Source organism: Bubalus kerabau, chromosome 3 (genome assembly GCF_029407905.1).
Source record: "Bubalus kerabau isolate K-KA32 ecotype Philippines breed swamp buffalo chromosome 3, PCC_UOA_SB_1v2, whole genome shotgun sequence".
In the NCBI taxonomy this organism is placed as follows: Eukaryota; Metazoa; Chordata; class Mammalia; order Artiodactyla; family Bovidae; genus Bubalus; species Bubalus kerabau.
Window position 1 is genome coordinate 27,268,826 of NC_073626.1, and position 21,757 is coordinate 27,290,582.

At 44.4% G+C, this 21,757-nt stretch overlaps 2 long non-coding RNA genes and 1 other non-coding gene across 3 annotated transcripts; 1 reads left to right on the top strand and 2 right to left on the bottom strand.

Annotated features, from left to right (window-relative positions):
- Positions 1-420: 420 nt before the first annotated feature.
- LOC129645807 (uncharacterized) lies at positions 421-4,441 on the bottom strand. The gene is made up of 3 exons (XR_008711502.1): positions 3,947-4,441; positions 1,372-1,492; positions 421-1,199 (listed from the first exon to the last, which is right to left on the bottom strand). It is a non-coding gene; the product is annotated as an uncharacterized LOC129645807 (long non-coding RNA).
- Positions 4,442-6,050: 1,609 nt separating this feature from the next.
- On the bottom strand, positions 6,051-7,072 carry LOC129645810 (uncharacterized). The gene is made up of 2 exons (XR_008711505.1): positions 6,766-7,072; positions 6,051-6,649 (listed from the first exon to the last, which is right to left on the bottom strand). It is a non-coding gene; the product is annotated as an uncharacterized LOC129645810 (long non-coding RNA).
- An 11,045-nt stretch (positions 7,073-18,117) lies between these two features.
- TRNAG-CCC (transfer RNA glycine (anticodon CCC)) lies at positions 18,118-18,190 on the top strand. Its single transcript has one exon. It is a non-coding gene; the product is annotated as a tRNA-Gly (tRNA).
- Positions 18,191-21,757: the final 3,567 nt, after the last annotated feature.

The window sequence follows — 21,757 nt, forward strand, 5'->3', positions numbered from 1 at the left end:
ACCATTCCCAGGGATAAACTTGTGAATCCTGCCTCCAGGCTACAACTTCTCATCTCACTCCAGTTTTGCCTTCCAGGCCACTGCCAGTAACTCCAACCCTCTTCCTTATATAATAGCTTTTCAGATTTGAAGAAGGCTGTCATCTAGGCTGTCACTCTGTCATCTCCGACTCTTTTCGACCCCATGGACTGTAGCCCGCCAGGCGCCTCTGTCCATGGAATTTCCCAGGCCAGAATACTGGAGTGGGTCGCCATTCCTGTCTCCAGGGGATCTTCCCAACCCAGGGATCGAACCCAGGTCACCTGCATTGCAGGCAGATTCTTTACCATCTAAGCCACCAGGAAAGAGTCATCTAGGGTTCATCAAGCATAATAGAATTTCTTAAAATGTAAAAAAAAAAAAAAACTAAGAATATAAATTAAACCTTGTGAAATTTGCTGAATCTACTCCTTGTGTTTAAAAGTGCTTCAAGGAAGCAGTGTGACTGTATCTAACTTCTGAGAAGTCTAAGGTGGGCCGGGGGAGTTAACAGGGTTCTGGGAGATTCATAGGAGAGTTGATGTCAGGCGCTGGAATGTGGATGGAGAAAGTGGTGTCCTGGAGTTTGGTGCTGAGTTCTTCCAGCTCTCCTCATCCCCTTCTATGCCATCCTTAGCCCAGTGCATGCTGGCACCCTTGTGTGTGTGTTCTCCCATGCGTGTGCACGCCCACGTGTGTGTGTCTCTCTTTTCCTTCTTGCTTTCTTCCCTTTTTCTCTCTCCCAAGACTCCCAGGACACTTTCTTTATCCAGAATAAAACCAAAAATTATCTTGGGATGCCTCAATGTCTTTAACTAATATGATCCCCCTCCTCAAGTAAATAAGTTACCCCTGAACCCCAGAGCCTGGTATTATGATGCTGAGATCCCTTCCAGCCCTGTCACTGAGGTCTTAGAGGCTGAAAGTAGGATATTCCTACTCAAGGTATTTTCATCTAAAAAAAAGAGCAACATGAACAACATGTGGGAACAGGAAAGTTCTTAGGCAAAGGGGCCACTGTCCTCTCAGCTTACATGCCACCAACTGCCACCTACTCCATCTAATGGGAAGGTTAGAGCCCAAGGTGAGGGTGCAGCAAAATCTATTCACCTCTACCTTTTTTGTAAAGCTGTCTGCTCATTATCCACAGCAGAGACTTAACTTCCAATGTGCCACTACTCCTGGAGAAACGTACAAGATAAAATACAATCCAAGGATTGCCAGGGACGCCAGTTTTATTGAAATAAAGTTATCCAAAGAAGGAAAGTTATTAAAGTAGTAAACATTTAAATCTATGCTAAAGATGTGCTTCATTATTAAATCACGGGATCTAGGAGTAGGTATAATAATTACCGTAACTTCCAAGTAGTGGTGCATATAATACTTTGAGGTATCTGTAGCATGTGAATATCTGTGATTCCTGGAGATGACACAGTCACAGGTACCAGTACTTCTTGGTTTGCTTCCTATTTTCCTAATGGAAACAAATGTTAAATTTCAGTTAGAGGTTGGTGAACACAGAAATTTATTTTTCCCATCCAGGTTCTCCAATTCCTGATTTCTGTCCTCAGGCCCCTTTGGATTTGCAGAACTCCCAGTCCCCAGTAATGCGGGGTTTCCTAAGTTGTATCTGGTGAACGAGAAGGGAAGAAGGGCAAGGCTGAGAGCCCGACTGCCTTGCAGATGGGCTGCTCATGCAGGACCTCCAAGGATGTTTGCACATCAGTAAGTGCTCTGTGATCCTGAGCCTGGTCCTCATTTTCAAATGTGCAGAAACTCAGTTTGTATCCTTTCTTCCAGGGGCATCCTGGCTTTGGGAGACTGATTGATAGAAACCAACATCATAAGGGACTTGTTGATTTTTAAACAAATGACAAAGCCTGTGTCAGGTCCTTGATTCTTTTCTTCTTCCAGATCCCACGTGGTTAGTTATCATTTAGGCCTCTCTCTGATCATCAGTAAAACAAATTTTGAACAAGCATCTCAATACATAAGTACCATTTATCTCTAAAGTAGACACATTGTGGCTATTTTAAATACAAATATATAAATAAGATACATAAAGTAAAACTTTAAAAGGAAAACATGAATAAGATTAAACAGGTATTTCCCATATTTAAAAGATGACATATTTCTTTCTGTCCTGATACAGTGGAATATTTTCATTCTTTCTGTCATCTTCTCCAATAATACTTTTCTGAGTTGCTTGCAGCCTTCAGGACATCCTTCTCCTTGATGCAGTGGTAAAACTGGATAAACACGGTCAAAAGTCAGATTCACTCTGACCTGCATGCTCACGTGACACTGAGGCTCAGTCCAATGTGATGATATTAAGCTAAATATCCACTCAACACAAATGTTTGAACATGGAATACTTGGAATTTTACTTATTAGCAATGACAAGTTTTTAGATTTGTAGGAATTCATTTCCATTTCTTCAAAAACTCCACCCACTGTTTCCACAGGCTTGTAGTGACAGCCCAGCTGCTGACATCTGTAAATTCATCATATAACCACAGGATATTTTGGTCACTGCCTCTGAATCAGGAAATGTGACTGTACTCTGTTTCATAAAATAATCAAGGCACCCAAAGGACAAGGCATGTCTGTTCATGTGGGACACCCACCCTAATTCAGCAGCTGCTGTTGATACTTTTGACTGGAGGCTGATTTCATTTCCCAAAAAGACAACACTTTTGGCTTGTTTGGAAGCTCTCACCTCTCTCATTCTGAACTTGCCAGATTCAACCTCCAAATGTGCTTTCACATCCCCTTCTCCACTATGCCCAATCCCAAAGTCTTTCCCACACACTGTACAGGATGCTCTGTGTGGATTATTTACCACAACCCACCCCTTTTGATCCAACTGTACATGTCCTTCCATTTGCTATTAACAGAAGAGTGAAGTGAAGTTGCTCAGTTGTGTCTGACTACCCCATGGACTGTAGCCTACCAGGCTTCTCCATCCATGGGATTTTCCAGGCAAGAATACTGGAGTGGGTTGCCAATTCCTTCTCCAGAAGATCTTCCTGACTGACACCCCGCTCCAGTACTCTTGCCTGGAAAATCCCATGAATGGAGGAGCCTGGTGGGCTGCAGTCCATGGGTTCCCTAAGAGTTGGACACAACTGAGCGACTTCACTTTCACTTTTCACTTTCATGCATTGGAGAAGGAAATGGCAACCCACTCCAGTGTTCTTGCCTGGAGAATCCCAGGGATGGGGGAGCCTGGTGGGCTGCCATCTATGGGGTCACAGAGTTGGACACGACTGAAGCGACTTAGCACCAGCAGCTTCTGCATTGTAGGCAGACGCTTTACCTTCTAAGCCACCAGGGAAGTTAACATAACACGATTGTTTAGCCTTTTTTTGGTGACGGGGTCATGCTTGCGTTGGTAGTATAATCGTTCTCATTTTCGTTATCTGACCTCTTAGAAAACATGGTCACGATACTCAGTGTTATTAAAAAAAAAAAAAAAGTTAAAACTAGGACTCTCCTGATACAAAACATGACAGTTAATACACAGGCTGGGTGTCCCAGCTTATGTAACCAACGAACAATTTTCTGAAAAGGTCGGGTGAGACACATGGCCACAAGAAGTCTTACAAGGAAGTCATCAGCTTTGAACGTCTTACTAGAAACCCACGAGCTAAGGAAGGGCTGGATCTCCCAAAGTTTTCACTGGAAGGATTACAAATAAAGCCACAATCCGCAGCAAAAGTCCATTCTCACTCACCCTGAAGACGAAAGATTTCATTTTGGAAAGACAGTTAACAAAGCTACACCACCTCCTTACTGAGATCTCAACTCCACAGAGGCCCTAACAAAACTCAAGACCGCGGCCCCTCCAAGCTGGAAGGGGAAAGAAAGGGCAACCTGGCCGGGCCGGCGGTCACAACTGTAAGACACCCTCTTATCAAAGTGCTACCGTCTGTCCCTGTCTTCCTCTGTGCTCAGATGTCGCTGTCAGGAAGCGTGGCCTTCCTGGGGCAGAGACTGCGGTCACACGGTCACACGGTGAGTCCGTTCCCAGCTGGAGGGGAGAACGTGCCGGGGCATGCAGGTCTTGGCTGGGCACGGCAGGACTTGGCTCAGCCCCAGTCCGAATGCACACTTGACTCCCGGCCTCCTACCCTCTAGGCCAGGCGGCTTGGGGACGATGCCCAAGGCCATCCAGGGACTCTCGAGTTTCCCAGCCCCTACCCGCGCCCTGCTCGCTCTTGGAAAGTTCTCTGGCGGCCCCGTGCCTGTTCTCGGCTGGGCGCATCGTCTCCACCGGCTGCTCGCCTTGACCTGCTTCTGACCCCCATAGCAAATCCAGCTGTACCCTCCCCGGCGAGGACGCCGAGTAGCCCGCTCGTGGGCACCGGTCACAGCCTAGACCATACTCGGGACCATCTCCTTTGGTCGTGAGCAACCAGCAGACCGCTTATAAGCCCGAGGTGGGCGGGCCCATATCGCCTAACTCGCATGCTCATTGGTTAAGCTCATCCGACTCTCAGTCGTGCGCCGGCGTCCCATTGGCTCCAACGCCGCGCTCTATAAATCCGGGGAAGTTCGGCGTCTGAGAAAGCTGAGTGGTCGACACGCGTCAGAGGGTTCTCGGGGCGCGTCGGAGGTTCCCGAGGCCGGTGAAGCCGGCGGAGGTCACCTCCGCCAGCCGACGCCTCAACCGGGCGTTAGCCTCAGGCTTCACGGAAGTGAAAGCGAGCCAAGAGTAAGACAAAAACCAGTACAAATAAATCCCCAAGTCAAAACAGCTACAGTCGAATTTAAGGAAAGCAAAGGTAAATGAGAAAAGTACAATTAAGCTAGAGTCTTTTTTTTTTTTTTTTTTTGAATAGGCAAAGTAAACAGATGAATTTCAGGGCGTTGAATTTTAGAAAAGATAAAACGGGAATCTTAACTTCAATTTTAGGATATTTATACCGATTTCTATTTAGAACTTGATAAGCGCAAGTTCACGGTCTATGAGTCGAGCGTTTCTTGTTTGGGTGCCTTACCTACGAAAGACGGCAGGGGGCACTAGATGGTCTCGTTTCGTTCAGATAGCCGGGACTTTTTAAACCGTGATAGACTAACGAACGATCTGACACCAAATAATTTGCTCTTAGGTCGGTGGTCTGCGTAAAAGAATGTACAAAAAAAGTAATGCTTTCTGCACTACGACCTGTAGACTAAGGAGTACAGGTTCCTGAAATATTGTGGCGAGGGGAAGGGTCAGTTCCAGGATATAAGGGGAAACTTTAAGGTGGGCTCTGAAAGAGGCAGGCGGTGGAGAATGAGCAAGGTACCTCTGACTCGTTTACCTACGCCTGTCTTCTGGACTCATTTTGAACTTTTGCCGAGAACAGGGAACTTTCCGTGCTAAAACGAGGACTGAGAGGTTTCCTGGAATATTTGACGTAACTATAAACAATAATGATAACAACTAACATTTAATGAGTCTAGTGGGCCGGCCACCTTCTAAGCATTTAATCCTCTCAGTAACCGTCTGAGATTGATACTGAGTCATCCCCATTTTACAGAAGAGGAAACTGAGGCAACTTGCCAGAGCTCATGCTGACAGTTGAGAAGTGTCAGATCCAGGTTAAAGAAGAGTGTGTATACCGGCTCTGCAGTCGTTGTGCGTGGGCTCCAATCATGGCTCCACTGCATATTTTACTAATACAGGAAAGCACATAACATTTTGACTGGTACAGAGGAAATACTCAATAGTGTTTGCTATTATTATTAAAAGAGTGGTCCTTGCTCTCCAAGACTTTAAAATCTACTTTCAATGGTCCTTATGACACATAAGGCAGTAGAGATGTCTCTAATGGGTGAATGGGACAGAGAATAGATGCATGGAAGTGAGTGGAGGAGGAAAAACAGCTGTGAAACAAGAGTGGTCAGGTCTGGCTCACAGATGACTGAATCCTTAAATGGGTAGCCTACATATCATCTTTAGAAAGTGGTCTTTTAAAAAGATCCTGAATGGCTTGAGCTGATCACTGTAGTCTCTGTATTTAGATATCATATGGGTGTGCATGTTTAATTTAAAATGTAGTCAGGACTTTCCTGGAGATTCAGTGGTTGAGACTCTGTGTTCCCAAGGCAAGGGGCAGGGGTTCGATTTCTGGTCTGCAAACTAAGATCCTACATGCTACACAGTGAGGCCAAAAGAAAAATGTTGTCAGTTTTTATTAGTCACTAAAATTGTCCTAAGGAATGTTAGGGTATCTATTCTTCTAGCTGGAGGAAGCATTTATTAATTTTTCAGAGAAAGCATTTATTAATTTCACAAATAATTATGTTAGATGTTATATGGTCAGGCCATTCAAGATGGCTGTTCTCTTGCTCTGCGCACATCCCCTGCTCCACCAGCCTCTGCTTCACTCACATAAATACTCAGTCCTCTTAATTATAGGGCTTAATTAGTCCCTGGCAACTGACGTCAATTCTACCTGTAAATGGTAGCCTCCTGCCCCGAATAGCAAAGGCTGTTGCCGTGTCCTGTTCACTGGTTGTGTTGAGTTGTCGCTCCAGGACCCTTTGTAGGATATCCCCGTCCAATAAACGGGGAGTCTCTGTCGCTGTCTCCAGGCTGTTTCTTTGGTCTCCTGGCTGGACAACTACAAGGCTTGCAGACCTGTGGGATGCCCCCAAACAGATGTCAAGCCCTAGAATAGGAGTCTGAGAATAGGACTCAGAGTTAGAGACTGACTCTGGAAGGAGGGGAGTGGGAAGGGATATTATAATTGAAACCTGAAGTCTGAGAAGGAGCCAGCAGCAAGGAGTCAGGGGGGTCTTCTCTGCAGGCAGCAGGAATGGCCTGAGCAAAGGCCCTTGCAGGGGGGCTGGATGGGAAGGGCTCCATGCCTGGTAAGAGCCAAAGGAGGGTAGGACTAGAGAATAGTGAATAGAAGCAGAGTAAATTGGTGCAGCAACAAGCTGTGTTCATAAAGAGCTGGGCTGAGCACTGGTTTCCTGCCTCTGAGTCTTTTATTTAAATGGTCTTGACTGTGCAGCCTCCAGGTGTTGCTGAAGGGAAATTTCCATGATGGGGTGAGAGGTAACCTTGTGCATTGCTTTGTTTCCATTGGTTGTTCTTAACTGAGTTGAATGCTTTGCATCTGTGTATGCTTAAATCCACAGGCGCCTCTGTTTCAGAGGAGATGACTCCTGACTCTTCTATCCTGCTTAGCAGTAAAAGAATGGTAAAATGGATTTACATTCATTCACCAACATCTCTAACTTCATCTTTCCCTAAAGATTTCTTGGAATAAAAAAACCAAATATTAAAGATAGCTCATTTTTCCTATTCTGTGGGTCTCCATGGAGCCAATTCTGTACTAGTAGTGTAAAAATCAAACAGATGTGAGAAAGAGGACTTGATGTACAGAGTTAATTTGTGTTTCTTCAGATATCTTTGAGCAAGCAACCCTTAATGCAATAAAAATGGCATCTTTGAGGAAAAGCAGACTATCTTATCCGATAAGGCTGCCTTTTCTCATTACTTTAATGTTGCTCTGATCATGCCTTTTAAACAGTGTTTTTAATTTAAAAGAAAAAGTCCCAAGAGAAGACTTAGGTCAAAAAAGAGGGCATGATAACATTTGGAAACATGCAATGGAGAAACATTCTGAAAATCCACTCATCAGTGTAGTAGGACTGCCTGTCAAGGTGAAATTGGGTCCAAACTTAAAGAAAGTTTCAGCCTCTTTCTCTCCTTTCATCTTATACTTCATACCAATTATTAGAGCAAGTTTAAGTGGTATCTCTAACAAATGTCATGGAAAAAAGGGAAGTGAATATTAGTTTCTGAAATTCCAACCAGGTGTGGATGGGTAGTTAATTTTAAAACAACCACACACCTGTAATACCTGGGGAGGCCCTGGAACTTCTATCAGCGTTTATATAACTCACTTCTCAGGCTGGATTTAATAAAGATCATTGGGATAAAGCTGGATAGGAAGAAACTGAACTATTTATGAAATTTTCTTTGTCAGTTAATACAATTAGTAAAGTGGTTCATAATGCTGGCGTGGAGGCTGGAGTTTTCAGTTAGGGAAAACTCAATGCTAGGAGCCTGTGAGATGAATAACAAACAGTCAGGGCTTCTCCCTCAAATTGTCTGGAGCTGTGCCCAAAATGTAATAGGATGCTTCTGCCATTCTCTTTTGCAAAGATGCCTCTAACAGAACTTTAGGAAAACTGTTTATTTGTTTTTTCTCATTCTTCTTAGATTCTCTCTTTAGAGGCTTCTGAAATGTTCAATTCAGTGGTCCCCAAATTTGCCGCCCACTGGAATCACCTGGTCATCTTTAAAAACTACTGATGCCTGGCTCCCGTCTCGCAGTATTGTAATTTACCAGGTATGGACTGCAACCCAGACATGGGGAGTGGTTTTGTTAATCTTTTTATATATAGGTTTACAGATGATTGTAAGAAATAATACAAAGAGATTCCGTATACTGTTTACCCAGTAACCCCCTGCATGGTAACACCTTCCAAAATGGTAATACAATATCACAGCCACATTATTGACATTGATACATGCAAGGTCTGGAACATTTCCATCATCACCAGGATCCTTCCCTCTTGTTGGGCTTTTATAACCACATCTACCTCCCTGCCCACTCCAACCCCATCCTTTTTTTTTTTTTTTTTTTTTGCTTTTTAAAGTAAAACCATTTTAATCTCAAAGTACAGCACCTTGAAAAGTACAGGAGTACATTATAATGGCTGGCACACAGGGACTGGTATCAAGTGAACAGGCAAGAAGAGTTACTGACTGGAGGAAGAAGGGGAGGTGGGAGATGGTAGAGCTGAAGGGTCATCAGCAATAGGAGATGGAGGGCAAGCTGCAGTTTCACTCATGCCTGATTGTCCAACCCCATCCTTAACCTCTTGGCAACCACTAATCTATTTTCCATTTCAATAATTAGTCATCTTAACAATATAAGTGTAATCATGCAATGTGTAATCTTTGGAAACTAGCTTTTTTCATGCAGCATAATTCTCTGGAGAGTCATCCAGGCTGTTGCACGTGTCAATATTTAGTTTGTACCACAATTTGTTTTACCATCTGGAGTGTTACCAGATTTTGATTATTAGGAATAAACTCCTATGAACATTGATGGGCATTTTTTGTGTAAACATACATTGTCATTATTCTGGATAAATGTCCAGCAGTGGAATTGTTGAGTTGTATGGTTAGTGCATGTTTAGTTTTTAAAGAAAATGCTGAACTGTTTTCCAGAGGGGCTGTACCGTTTTTGCATTTGTAAAAATGCAAAAAATCACACAGAGCAATGTGTGAGTGATTCAGTTTCTCTGCATCCTCACCAGCATTTGGTGTTGTCAGTCTCTTCTATTTTAGTGTATTGATAGCACATTGTGGTTATAATTTGCCTTTTCCTAAAGACTAAGTAAACACCTTTTATTTTGCCTTTCATGTGCTTTCCTTTTCTCCTTTACTTTTTGCTTCTCTTCTTTTCACAGCTATTTGTAAGGCCTCCTCAGACAGCCATTTTGCTTTTTTGCATTTCTTTTTCTTGGGGATGATCGTGCTCCCTGTCTCCTGTACAATGTCACGAACCTCCATCCATAGGTCATCAGGCACTCTGTCTATCAGATCCAGTCCCTTAAATCTATTTCTCACTTCCACTGTATAATCATTAGGGATTTGATTTAGGTCATACCTGAATGGTCTAGTGGTTTTCCCTACTTTCTTTGATTTAAGCCTGAATTTGGCAATAAGGAGTTCATGATCTGAGCCACAGTCAGCTCCCAATCTTGTTTTTGCTGACTGTATAGAGCTTCTCCATCTTTGGCTGCAAAGAATATAATCAGTCTGATTTCAGTGTTGACCATCTGGTGATGTCCATGTGTAGAGTCTTCTCTTGTGTTGTTAGAAGAGGGTGTTTGCTATGACCAGTGCGTTCTCTTGGCAAAACTCTATTAGCCTTTGCCATGCTTCATTCTGTACTCCAAGGCCAAATTTGCCCGTTACTCCAGGGGTTTCCAAATAAATGGAGAAACAGTGGAAACAGTGGCAGACTTTATTTGGGGGGCTCCAAAATCACTGAAGATGGTGACTACAGCCATGAAATTAAAAGATGCTTTCTCCTTGGAAGAAAAGTTATGAGCAACCTAGACAGCATATTAAAATGCAGAGACATTACTTTGCCAACAAAGGTCCATCTAGTCAAGGCTATGGTTTTTCCAGTAGTCATGTATGGATGTGAGAGTTGGACTATAAAGAAAGCTGAGCACTGAAGAATTGATGCCTTTAAACTGTGGTGTTGGAGAAGACTCTTGAGAGTCCCCTGGACTGCAAGGAGATCCAACCAGCCCATCCTAAAGGAAATCAGTCCTGAATATTCATTGAAAGGACTGATGTTGAAGCTAAAACTCCAATACTTTGGCCACCTGATGCAGAGAGCTGACTCACTGGAAAAGACCCCGATGCTGGGAAAAATTGAAGGCAGGAGGAGAAGGGGACGACAGAGGATGAGATGGTTGGATGCCATCACTGACTCAATGGATATGAGTTTGAGTAAACTCCAGGAGTTGGTGATGGACAGGGAAGCCTGACATGCTACAGTCCATGGGGTCTCAAAGAGTCAGACACAACTGACTGACTAAACTGAATTGAACTTCATGTGCTTATTTGCCACCATTTGGTGAAATGTCTATTCATGTCTTTGCCCATTTTCTAGTTGAATGACTTATTTTTTTACTTTTGAGTTTGAGAGTTCTCTATATATTCTAGATACTAGTCCTTTGTCACATTTGTGGTTTGCAAATGTTTTCTCCCATGTGGAATTTGTCTTTTCATACTTCTGATAGAGTTTTTCCATACAGAGCAAAAGTTTAATTTTGATGCAGTCCAGTTTATTATTTTTTCATGGATTATGCTTGACATTACTCAAGGACTGTTTAGCATTATCCACTAAACACATTGCATCAAAGAATGCTGAGTCCCTCACTGCAAAAACTTTCATGTTAAAATTTTCCATCTAGATGAAGATGTTTCCCTTCTCTTTTCTTGTTTAGGTGTATTGACTTTTAAAGGATGTTTGTGGTTTCAGAGAAACCCCAGGACACACAGAGAAACTTGAAATTTCCAAGGATGTGAACTGCAAGACAACCGTTGCTTATCAGATCTTGTCCTTGACATTATGGACAAGCTTCTTTCAAAGAAAGCTCTTTACCCATGGGGATAAGGGAGTTGATGGATATAAGAATCATTTCTGGACTGTCACACACAGGCCATGCAACCTCACCAAATAAATAGTTCTTTGTATAAAGAAAAAAAGAACTGTTGTCATGATAGGAAAGAGGATAGGAAAAGACTCAGATGTCCCAAATGGAATTACAACTCATTCATTTGAATGGAATATTTGAAAAATAAAATAGGGGTATTTAAGCACAGTCCACGGGGATTATAAATTATGGGCAGTGTGTTCCTTATTTAGAATGTTTAGGGAGGAAGAACTTTTGTATAGTCAGGGTCACGAGTTTCCAGTTACTAGAGATTTTCAAGCAGGCCCTGGACCACCACATAGCAGGTGTTGGAGAGATGAGTCAGGCAGTAGAAAGGTGTACGAGGTGAACTCTGAGAGCCTATGCAGTCCTGGTGTCTCTGGCAACATCTCCTTTCTCCAAGGGAAGATGCAGAATTATCCTGGAAAGGAAGAGTATAGGCAGGACTGATCCCAAGAAATTTAGGCAAAGCACCAGGAAGAAGCCAGGTAACTGGAGGAGAGCCTTCTCTAGATTAAGTTGGATTTATGGAGCTGGAAAAGACTTTAGGGGGTGGCTGTCTTGCTCTTGATAAGGAAATGGAGAAACTGTATCAGTCAGATAGGCTAGACTATGATGCATTAATAAACTATGAAATCTCAGTGGCTTAACAGAAGAAAAGTTGATTGCTCCCTTGGGCAAACTCCTTTACGGATGTTTCTAATCAGAAACATTCTCCTCCAAGTGATGACTGAGTGATACAGGTTCCTTCCATCTTGTTTCATGTCCCTTCAACACGTGGCCTGAAAAGTCCATGGGAAAGGGAAGAGAATTCAGGAAAGGCACCTGACTACTTTAGACATCCAAGCCCTGAGTATTTCATGAATCACTTCCACTCAGATCCTGTAGGCAGAATGGATCCTGCAGCCAACCCAATTGCGAAGGAGGCTGGGAAAGAGGGGACCACACCGATATCGGTCGCACACCTGTAGTTTTTTCCCACAAGAAGCCAAGATGCAGAGGGATGCCATGATTTCATTATGATCATTGTGTTAATGTTGACAGAACTAAGATCAGATTCTAGATATGATGATTTATCAGGTTAAGTGTAGTATATGGTGAAGACTTCCATGGCTGGATTCTGGGCATCCCACTTGGCAGCTAGAACCTCAACAAAACAAAACTTTTATAGTTCCTCATGCCCACTAGACTTTATATCTTTGCTCCTGAAGCCCCTTATTTATGTGTGAATACCTTCTGCTTCTTTACCTACCTTCTCTTTGCCTACTTATTCTTTAAGACGTAAAGCATCTGTGCTTAATGCCCTCCTCTCCAGACTGAGTTAGGTGTCCTGTGCATCCACGGTATCCTGTCCTGACATCAACCCTGAATATTCACTGGAAGGACTGGTGCTGAAGCTGAAGCACCAATATTGTGGCCACCTGATATGAAGAGCCAACTCATTGGAAAAGACCCTGATGTTGGGAAAGATTGAGGGCAGGAGAAGAAGGGGGCGACAGAGGATGAGATGGTTGGATGGCAGCACCAACTCAATGGACATGAATTTGAGCAAACTCCAGGAGATAGTGAAGGACAGGAAAGCCCGGCGTGCTGCAGTTCATGGGGTTGCAAAGAATCAGACATGACTTAGTGACTGAACAAAAACAAAAAAAAAACCATAGGTGGTAAAGGTTATGTCATTATCCATTTTTTAATTCTATTTCCAACCCTAGATTGTGAGCTTCTTGTAGACAAATGACATTATTAAAATTTTTTGCATTGTAATAATTAAAGTTTTTTGACATTCAGCAAACCTGACTTTATGTATACAGTTTATGGAGTTTGACAATTATATATGTTTTTTGAGTTAAGATTTTTCTGGTTCTTGATATGCTGAATAATTTGAATAATAGTATCCTGGACATTTTGAAATGATATTATATGACTCTGAGCCTTGTTTGAATCCTGTAAAATGTTGCCATTTCTGTTTTAGCAGGCAATCAACTTAGCTGGTTTCAGTCTGCAAGGTCTGACCAACTTGCTGTGGATGGTGTTTTCAATATTGGTTCTGTTTTCAAAGCCTTTGCCGCGCTCTTCTGATCCAGTGTGTATGCCACCTAGTGGCCAATCTTAGCATGGGCGGTGATCTCACCCGGGGTAGGTTTCTCAGTGCCTCACTGACTCTTCAGGGTCAGATCCACACATACACAGCTGGAGAATAAGCCCAGATTTTTAAACAACTTGAGCAGCGCTTCGTCTGCCTCCTCTCTGATATCTTCTGAGATTTCCCTGGAGCTTTCTGATTCCCTGGAGTGTCCCTTTTTGACCCTCGTCTGCTGTGTGTTTCCCATAACTGCACCCATGTCTGGAGCTGTTAGGGTCACTCAGTGCAAGTGAGATAGAACCCCATCCCCAATTTTTCTGTTTTGGATATTAAGATCAGTGATACCACACATGCAGCTAGATGCAACTAGGAGGCATGAAAAGGGTTAATACATTGTGGAGAGAGCAGGGAGAGCTCTCAGGCTGGCCTGAAAATGGTTTGCAAGAACCAGGTGAGGAGACTGGCTTGGTGTTTGTGATGCTGGGGTCTGATGCTGGGGTGAGTTCTTGGGAGCTGGAGCTCCATAGTGTGAACTGCCCGCTAGTTACAAAGGAGTATCTGCGCTTTCTATCAGTTTTGCCCAGATGTGGGGCAGAAAGGGAAGAGGGTATGGTGAGGCGTGAGAGCTATGAGCATTCGAACTTCAGAAAAAGAATCAGATCCATCATTGTAAGGACCAGAAGATAGAAAAAAAGTAATAGGATTTGTGCTATTCTCTTGGGCCGCTTCTTCCAATCAGAGAGGAGGACTCCTCTCCCTCGGAGTTTTTAGGTGCCTGTGAGCTGTTGCAGGCTGGATCATGTGAGAGATTAAGGAAAAGCAAAGGAAGGAAAAAGAAAAGTAGGGAATTTTCTCCATTCTCTCTGAATGTCAGGAAGCCCTTTGCCATTCCTCATGTCAGAGAATTGAAATGGCGTCTCCTGGAGCCTTCATTTCGCACCCTTGCCAAGGTTCCCCTCCAGGTCTGAGGCTGCCTTGAGACCAGGCCAGGGCATATTAGTGAGAAAAAAATGTCAGGTTCACCACCTTCAGTGGTATTTCAAAATTTGGTCTTTTCTCCAGTCAACCTAATACTATTTGCTTTTCATGGTGAATACTTGCTCCATGTGTTCTGTCCAGGTTTTATAGCTGCATTCAGTGGGAGACACAAGGCTACCTACCCCATCTTACATAGAACTGGAATCTATCTAATTTCACCTAGGCCTAGCACAAGAAGGGACTTACCAGATGTCCAGTGAATGAACAAAGTGAATGGATGAATGAACGAGGGTACAAATCAGTTATTTATGAATAACACAGAAATACTCCTGTTTCCAAAGAACAAATTTCTGATGACCATCAGTCAGTTCTCTCTCTTCTCTTCCTGGGAGTGTGAGGTATACAGAACAGTTCTAGCCTGTTTATGAAAAATAATTTTTCTTGTTGAATATTTAAATCAGATAAGTATTTCAAAAACTGAAGTTGCTGTGTCCCTGGAAAGGATTTGGACTGCACAGATTTCAATGAACTTCCTTAAACTCTGTTACTTGTTCTAATATTAAAAGAAAGAGAAAAATTGACAAAGGACTTTCTTTAGTTGCATGTATTTACAGCCTAGTTACTACCCAAACAGGCTAAAGAGTAGGTTTAAAAACAACAACAACAACTCTACAGAGCTCTGTTGCCCATTCATCTGTCTGCATATAAATTATTGGATCTATTTACAGTCCAAATGCTAGAAACCCCCAAGTACTTGAATAGCAGGCTCTTGTATTTCTGTCTCTTTAATCCTAAGCTGATCTGACCATTGCCAGCAATAGAATTTAGCTGGTGAGTCCAACATGAAATCAACGAGGGCTCATCTTTTCCATTCTTGAAGTTGGCTTTGACAGGGACCACAGGAATCAATGGGACCTCTGTGTGTGGATGGGATTCCCAGGAGAGTCAGGAAGGGACGGATGATTCATGAGATAAAACATCCCAAAGGGACTCCATTTCCCTTTTAATTTTGCGTCCATGTGAGGAATTTTGAAAACCGATGCTGCTGAAGACAAAATTCCCATCATGAGCTAAACAGGCTCCCTGACAGAGAGGAAACACAAGCTTCTGAGAACCAGGGTCCAATTCTCTTTACACAGAGGCCACACCGGTGAAGAAGGGCACCCAGCCAAGTAGGGTGCATATTCTTTCAAATGGGACGGGGGCCTTGACCCCCTTCTGAAGAACCTTTTTCCACTCTGATTCCATAAGAATAAGTCAGTAATCTGCTCTGAGTGATCAAATGCCATTTCTCTCTGAGTCTGCTTGTCTCTGCTCCCTTTTTGTTCTGTGTAGCTGCTTCAGCTTTTTGAATGGCTTTTTCTGTCCTAGTTTATCACAGGTTTGAGTTGCATCCGTATCGGGAGTTCTCTCTTATGATAGATTTGGCACCAAATGGAGAAGTTGAAACCCTCCCTAAGTCAGATCCAGTTCCAGGGAACCCCAGGGAACCATCCGTGCACTTTGGATGCAGTGGTTTGGGTTTTATCTGAGTTTTGTCTCATTTGCTGCAACCTGGAACATACTTGATTATGTAAGAAGTTTTACAGACATGGGTCTAGTCTGGCCACAGAATCCACTCCCTGCCCCCACCCTGCAATCTCGAAAGCCCAGCAACCTGCTGGGGTGCGTCCTCTGGGTCAGCTGCCGTCTAATCCAAGTTGACAACTTGAGAAGGGCTCCTGCAGGTGGACTTTCTACCTTTGAAGACCCAGGCCCCATGGGAGACCACCCTGCTGCCACATCTTTCCAGCTGCTCCCTGGGAATGTTTGTTCTTTCAGTTACATCTGGATCCAGCTAATGAAAACAGAATGTGACAGGTAGTCTATGTTGGGGATTTTTCTTCCTTTATTCCTCCTCTCCTCCAAAATGCAGAGAAAGGCTAATCATAAATTAGCCTTCACCACAGGTATTGTGAGTCCCTCCAGTTTCCTCTTGTTTTTAGAGGTTTTACCCCTCTTGTAAAAATGCACAAGGACAGCATGCTTATTACAGAAAAAGTAGGTAAAAATAAAAACATCTTAAAATGATTTTTCAGTAAAAATATCAGGCTGAGGTCACTTTGCTCCTTCCAGTCTTTCTAACTCAGCTCCTGCTCACTTTCGTCAAGTACTGATCTTGCCCTTCACGGGGACAGTGCCCCTAGCAACCAACATTTTTTTGTTTGTTTTATTCCTAAACCGCTTTAGTGAAGTTACTTTAAGGAAAGTGTTCTCCCAAACAAAATGCAAAAGAAACATATATCCATGATAGAACAAAATATTTTAATGAACAGTTTAAACAACTCTTTTATAAGGAAGTTTCTGACTGGGCCATGGCACTGCTTCTTAGGGTGGCTTCCTCTGACCAGCCTTAGTCCTGATGTTACACGAGCCTGGGTAATTTGTCTCTTGTGGGTGACATCCAGAGTTCTCTATTTAGGCCCTCTGAACAGTGGTTCAGGCTGGTTGCCAGGCTGACCAGGCTCTCAGCTCCCAATCTGCAGGATGATGCCTTTTCTTGCACATTCTTAACCCTATGCCTCTACAACCTCCTTTTCCCATTTTGGGGACGATAGCGTGTCAGGTATGAACCGCAAGTCATAAATTCAGGAAAGACCTTGAGGATTCTTTGTCTGTAAACAAACTTACTTTCTACTTCAAACCTCCATTTAATATGATGGCAGGAGTTTAATCTGTCCAAGTGGGTTTACACACAGGTACAGATCCACCTCGTCTGGGTCACAGTCTATCCATGCTGGTATCCCGCAATGGATGCCTGCTCTCACCTGGCCTTTGGACTGTGCAGGTCAGTGCTAAGTCATCCCTGACCCAAGGCCCCCCAATTCCAGCTTGCTTTCAGCTCAACTCTTTACTACTTGGAGCACAAAGGTCTTCTATCCCACATGGTGCTGGGAAAGGCAGGAACCTCCGTGGGGCTATCTATGTGCTTCATTTCATCTCTGCTGTTTCATCTCTTTATTACATCTCTGCTATTCTTGGGTGCAGAGGTTTTGGTGGGCTGTGTCAGGCCCCATGTTCAGGTCAGCTACAGTACTTGCCAGAATCCATGCAAAATGAAAACACCAAGCTGGGCAGGGGTTGGGAAAGTCAATGTCCCCTTCCCGAGGGCCCACAGCGCCCGTCCACAGCAGACAGCAGATCCCCGAGGGATGGCAACCTTCATGCTGGTACACACGTGCACACTCAGTCTCTGGATGAGTGGGCAAGAAACTCTCCAGATTGGTACCCTCAGCCTGGGACCAAAAGGCAGCTTCCTTGAATCCCACCCCCAAATGCCATGGGGTGGGCACACCCAGCCCTGACACCCCCAGTGCCTGCACCTGTGCCCAGGCCCACATCAGGTGTGGAGGGAGCTAGCAGATCACAACATAGGAAGAGGGAGGTGACAGGGGCTGTGGCACCAGGGGACATAGGGGTGAGCAGTGGGGATCCCGAGCCAGACACAGTGGGGGCAGGATGCACAAGAGTCGCGGCTCCAAGCCCCTGGTGCGCGCTCCACTGTCCTGTGGTCTGGTTTACAAGTCACAGATTCAAAGCTAAAATTATTAAGAATTTCAGGGCAACCACTACACAGCATTCGACCTAAGGGCCTTCTGGGAGCAGTGCCCTGTGCACGACACTGGTCACACCGCCAGACAGGCTGGCCTGTGTGGTCCGATGCACAAAAGCTCGAAATAGACTTCCTGTTTCTTATATCAGCCCTTCCTTGGTGCAGTGAGAATAAAAGCGTTCTAGCTGGGACCTCCCTGGTGGTCCAGTGGCTAAGACTCTGCACTCCCAATGAAGGGGGCCTGGGTTCAAACCCCGGTCAGGGAATTAGATCCCACGTGCTGCAACTAAGAGTCCACATGCCACAACTAAAGATCCCGCATGCTACAATGAAGATTGAGATCCTGCGTGCTGCGGCTGAGACCCAGTGCAGCCGAATAAATAAAAAAAAATTTTTAAGGGGTTCTAGTTGTTGCCTGGAGTAGAGTCAGAGGAGAGGTTTGGGTAGGGGACAGTGCTAGAGTAACAGGAATTATCAGAAAGGAAAAAACTCTGAATTCATACTTTTAAAATGTTTTCTCACCATACAAGCGTCAGCAGATCCTAACCCTCCTGGACTCCTGGCTCTAGTCCAGGCTCACTTGGGGGACCCCAGGGACCTTTGCACCACTGTCCAGGCTACACCTCAAGCTGTGACTGGCATCCCTCCTGGGGGGTGGGGTGGGGAGAAGTGGGGGTCTACTGCTGTCTAGCACCAGGGCAGCGCAGTGTGGAGGTTTTATGTCAGCCGGTCAAACTCTATCAGAGGTGTATTTTTAAATCTAAACATGATCTTCAAAAGTGGGTTGCCACCCAGACCTGCAGTACAGCATCACTTGGGAACTTTTTAGAAATGCAAGTTCTCAGGCCCGGGCCCAGACTCACAGAAACTGAGTCTCTGGGGGCGGGGCCCAGCATTTGTTTTAACAAGCTCTCCAATGACTCTAATGCGCAGCCAAGTTGGAGAATCACTGCTCTAAATGTATGTAACTTGGGGGACATTTTTCAGGATTCTTCAGGAAGGTTTCATTTACAATCTTACAAATGACTCTTGGACCTAGTGCCCACTGTTCAGAGAATAAGATGCTTTGGCATCTCCAAGTATGTTCTCTAACCATATGCTACATACAATATTTGGGATTCCTGCTTTAGAGATTTATTCCTTTGGGATCTTTTTACTGTTCTCTTTTAAAAGGTAAAAGTTCTACTTGGTAGAAGAAGAAGTGTTAGTTGCTCAGTCGTGTCTAACTCTGCAATCCTATGGACTGTAGAATGCCAGGCTCCACTGTCCATGGAATTTTCCAGGCAAGAATACTGGAGTGCGTTGCCATTCCCTTCTCCAGGGGATTTTCCTGACCCAGGGATCAAACCTGGGCCGCTCGCATTGCAGACACAGATTCTTTAATGTCTGAACCACCGTAAGATACTTTCACATGAAAGTATCTGAGACACCTGTCATATTCTGCTTACCTCGACAAGGAGGGGAGAGGAGAACCTCATAGAAAAAGGAAACAGCTGAGCCTAAATAAGCATTGCCCGGGGATAGCAATTTTGCTTAGAGCTGGCATTTCCAGACCTTGTGAAGTCACTAGAGTAAAACCATTTGTTTGAAATGGGCCCATTATCTTAAAACGAGGGGGAGAGAATGGAAGAGTGACTTCAGAGGGGTACTTGGTTGGTGAAACCTCAGTTCATGTGCTGGTACCAACTAGCTAAAATCTTAGATAAGTTACTTAAACTACAAGTCTGTAGAATGTGATGATATAGCCCAGAACATTATATTAGTTAGGATTTGGTTGCAAGTGACAGAAACTTCCATTTGAACTGGTTTATGCTGTCAGATAAAAAGGTTATTCATTAATTTTATAAATAAAAACTCTAGAGATAGTTCTGACTTAGAACAGCTTGATCAGGGTTCAGAAGAGACCACGAGAATGCAGAGGTTCTTCACTTTACTCTCTGTTCACTGTGTGCTGGCTTCCTTTTGCGACTATGCGAGTTGGCAAGATGGCAGCCCCAGCTTCAGCCAACGAGTCTCCAGGTTCAAGTCTGGATCTGAGGGCAAAACCTGGAGCCCATGTACACCCTCCAAAGGAGACTGATTGGCTCTGACTTGTCTCCCTTGAGCTATGTGCCTACCCCTGAGCCAATCACTGACCACGGGGGAAACTGATGCTCTGGATCAGATGCCAAGCCTGGATCCTACACTGTCCCTGGAATGGGCGTGGTGGGAGGTCCTGCCAAGGCCACAAAAACCACAGGGGATAGAGGTGGGGAGGGGTGGTTCCCCACAAACATGGGAGGTCGTTACTGGAAACAGAGTGTATGGAAAAGGGCTGGCCAGGAAACCACACACGTCCACCACAAGGGTCTCAGTTCCCACATCTGTAATTCTGTGAGGTCCTTCCCAGGCCCAGAGTGCAGGTATAGGAAGCTGCATTCACTAGACTGCCCACCGGATGGAACATGGATTTGGGCTTAGGGAGGAAGGAATCCTGCTTCTATTGAGGATGACTAAACTCATCCCCTTCAACAGCCCCAGTAGAAAGGCTGTCCCTCCTGGCAAACCCATCCACCTTCTCGTTTTTCTGTGAGGAGACACACGTGCTGTCCACACCATGCCCCTGCTCTGCACACTGCTGTCCGTCTCCCTGTTCACCTCTTTCTATTCCCAAGCTCCTCTCTCAATACCTGTCTCTCTCTCCCTTCACCTCTGACCACCTCTGTCTCCTGTCTGGTCTTCTCTGCTGCCTCTTTCTGTTTCTCTCTCCATTGCTGATTGGCTGCCTCTGTCTGTCTGTCTCCTTCTCCCTGTCTGTCTGCCTCTCTCTGAGCTCCTGTCTGTTTCTCTCCATTCTCTCTCACTAGGATTCTGCCTGTCTGTGTCTCATTCACTCTTATACTATCTGTTCTTCTCCATCTCTTAAGTACCTTCCTATTACTTTTTCTGCCTGCCCATTTCATTTTTTGTGTCCACTTCCCTTTCTTATCAGCCTTTGTCTCAGATTTGTCTTTATTTCTTAAATAGTTCCCACTTCTCCCAAGAGAACTCTAAAATGCCCACAAGCCACGCTTACTCCATATGTTTCTTGGCCAACAGAGAGTTTATAAGGATGGAGGAAAGACCTTGAAGGGAAGAAGGAAGCATTGATGGGACACTTGAGGCATAACACTGTGAATAAGGGGTATTTCAAGCCAAAACATACACAGTGCACTCACACATTAGAGTCACAAGCTACCTCCAGACAGGCAACGAGCTTCTCCACCACGATTACAGTTGGGTTTGGTTGAAATCTTGTTTTTCTTAGCTTACCTTTTCTTAACTGAATAGCTGCTCCCTGGGTCTCTAAGCAGTCTGGATGTCCATAAATGATACACAGTCTCGGTCCACAGCACGCTAGTTTACAACAGGGGCAATGAGTGACCTGATTGCCATATAGCACTTTTGTGACTCCCACCCCGTGGACATCTCAGCCCTGATTTTCTTTGTGGTGGTCACCCAGTCCTGCTCTTCAATGGCTCTTAGTAAGAACATTGCTGAGGCTCAAATCAACAAGGGCTGACATCAGGCCCTTCTAAGGATCTGCAATTTCCAATTCAGTAAGAGATGTCGCTGGGTTTTGAAAAATAGAAGGAAATATGTATACATTCTAAATACATTAGAAGGAAATATGTATCCAATAGGCCTGGCACCCAGATTTTATTTCCATATATGTTTAAAAACTGGCTTCAGGGACTTCTCTGGTGGTCCAGTGGCTAAGACTCCATGCTCCCAATGCAGGGGCCAGGGTACAATCCCTGGTTGGGGAACTAGATCCCACATGCTGCAGCCAAGAGTTTCTGTGCCTCAACTAA